We start from the raw sequence: 3113 nt of genomic DNA, 5'->3' as shown, positions 1-3113 counted from the left end.
ATTGGTGCAGCTCCTGGTACAAGATCTATTTGAAATTCAACGGATCGATGTGGGGGTAATCCCGGTAATTCTTTCGGAAATACATCGGGAAATTCTTTTGCAATGGGAACATCATTGATGCTCTTTTCTTCAGTTTGTACTTTCTCGACGTGTGCTAGAACAGCATAGCAACCTTTTCTTATTAGTTTTTGTGCCTTCAAATTACTAATAAGATGTATCTTCGTGTTGCCCTTTTCTCCGTACACCATTAAGGGTTTTCCTTTTTCTCGTATAATGCGAATTGCATTTTTGTAACAAACGATCTCTGCTTTCACTTCTTTCAACCAGTCCATACCGATTATCACATCAAAACTCCCTAACTCTACTGGTATCAAATCAATCTTAAATGTTTCGCTAACCAGTTTAATTTCTCGATTCCGACATATATTATCTGCTGAAATTAATTTACCATTTGCTAATTCGAGTAAAAATTTACTATCCAAAGGCGTCAATGGACAACTTAATTTAGCACAAAAATCTCTACTCATATAGCTTCTATCCGCACCCGAATCAAATAAAACGTAAGCAGATTTATTGTCAATAAGAAATGTACCCGTAACAAGCTCCGGGTCTTCCTGTGGCTCTGCCGCATTAATATTGAAAACTCTTCCGCGGCCTTGTCCATTCGTGTTCTCCTGGTTTGGGCAATTTCTAATAATGTGGCCCGGTTTTCCACATTTATAACAAACTACATTGGCATAACTTGCTCCGACACTACTTGCTCCGCCATTACTCGTTCCGACACCATTTGTTCCTTTCGTTCTATTAACCCCTGGTCCGTAGACCTCACACTTCGCCGCGCTATGACCATTTCTTTTACACTTGTTGCAAAATTTGGTGCAGAACCCCGAGTGATACTTTTCACACCTTTGGCATAGCTGCTTCTGATTGTTGTTGTTGTTGTTGCGGTTATTATTGTTGTTGGGATGATTGTTGTAGTTGCTGTTGTTGTTGTTGTTGTTGTTGTTGTTGTTGTTGGGCCATTTGTTGTAGTTGCGATTGATGTTGCGATTGTTTGGATAATTGTTGCGATTGCTGTTGTTGTTGTATTGGTGATTCTTATCACCGTTTTCCTCCCACTTTCTTTTGACTTGCTTCACATTGGCCTCTTTAGCAGTCTGTTCTTTAATTCTTTCTTCAATCTGGTTCACTAGTTTGTGAGCCATTCTACATGCCTGTTGTATGGAGGCGGGCTCGTGTGAACTTATATCTTCTTGGATTCTTTCCGGTAATCCTTTCACAAACGCGTCGATCTTCTCTTCCTCATCTTCGAATGCTCCCGGACACAATAGGCACAATTCTGTGAATCGTCTTTCGTACGTGGTAATATCAAATCCTTGGGTTCGTAACCCTCTAAGTTCTGTCTTGAGCTTATTGACCTCGGTTCTGGGACGGTACTTCTCGTTCATCAAGTGCTTGAATGCTGACCACGGTAGTGCGTACGCATCGTCTTGTCCCACTTGCTCTAGATAGGTATTCCACCATGTTAACGCAGAACCTGTGAAGGTATGCGTAGCGTACTTCACTTTGTCCTCTTCAGTACACTTACTTATGGCAAACACCGATTCGACCATCTCGGTCCACCGTTTCAATCCGATCGGTCCTTCGGTTCCATCAAATTCCAAAGGTTTGCAGGCAGTGAATTCTTTGTAGGTGCATCCTACACGATTTCCTGTACTGCTAGATCCAAGGTTATTGTTGGTATGTAGCGCAGCCTGTACTGCGGCTATGTTTGAAGCTAGAAAAGTACGGAATTCCTCTTCATTCATATTCACTGTGTGTCGAGTAGTCGGTGCCATTTCCTTCAAAATAGTCAAATGGAACAAGTTAATCATACAGAATATTAAGAGTAGTTAATAGTATTTCGTAGCATAATATGAACTCATTTATAAAAGCTTTTTCTTCATATTAGCGTTTTATAAGTTTAAATTCGGGTAGTACCTACCCGTTAAGTTCATACTTAGTAGCTAATATACAATTTAACTACTACAATTCTATATGAAAAACTGATTATAATAATATTTCGCGTTCAAACTTTTACACCATATTTTACAAACTTACAATACCGCTTATTTTACATATAGCATGAAATATAGCACACAATAAATTTGATACAAGATGGTTGTGAAGATAATTCTAGCTAGTACACAAGTCGTTCAGCAAAGGCAATAAAGACACGTAATTCATACGTCCAGAAACAAGTCATGCATTCTGGTTTTACTAGGATTACTTCCCATCCTTGGTCTTGTGAAACATAACCGTTATGGCCGTTGATAAGACAGCGTGTTGTAATGTTGTCAAAGGGACGAGGGTTACGTAATGTCCAACAGTCCCGTAACAATCTAAAGACCTCATTTCTTACCCCAATTACCGACTCCGTCACTTGTGGGAACGTTTTGTTTAATAGTTGTAGCCCGATGTTCTTGTTCTCACTTTGGTGAGAAGCGAACATTACTAATCTGTAAGCATAACATGCTTCTTTATGTTGCATGTTAGCCGCTTTTTCTAAATCACGAAGTCCAATATTCGGATATATTGAGTCAAAATAATTTCTTAACCCATTGCGTAAAATAGCATTTGGGTTCCCCGCAATATATGCGTCAAAGTAAACACATCGTAACTTATGGATTTCCCAATGTGATATCCCCCATCTTTCGAACGAAAGCCTTTTATAAACCAAGGCATTCTTGGAACGTTCTTCGAATGTCTTACAAACTGATCTCGCCTTAAATAGTTGTGTCAAAGAATTCTGACCGACTCTAGACAAGATTTCATCAATCATGTCTCCGGGTAGGTCTCTTAAAATATTGGGTTGTCTATCCATTTTGTGTTTTTATACTGTAAAATAGACAAGAGTTAGATTCATAAAAAAAAATACTTATTAATACAAGCAATTTTTACATATATCATAAAGCATAAGCACACTATATTACATATATTACACCACACGAATACAACTATCTTATTCCGACTCGCTTGTTTCTTCTTCTTCGGTTTTGGTTCGTTTTGCCAAGTTTCTAGGGATATATGATGTTCCCCTAATACGAGCCGTCGTTTTCCACATTGGTTTAGAA

This window comes from Rutidosis leptorrhynchoides, chromosome 1 (genome assembly GCF_046630445.1).
Source record: "Rutidosis leptorrhynchoides isolate AG116_Rl617_1_P2 chromosome 1, CSIRO_AGI_Rlap_v1, whole genome shotgun sequence".
In the NCBI taxonomy this organism is placed as follows: Eukaryota; Viridiplantae; Streptophyta; class Magnoliopsida; order Asterales; family Asteraceae; genus Rutidosis; species Rutidosis leptorrhynchoides.
This window is presented reverse-complemented; position numbering follows the sequence as displayed.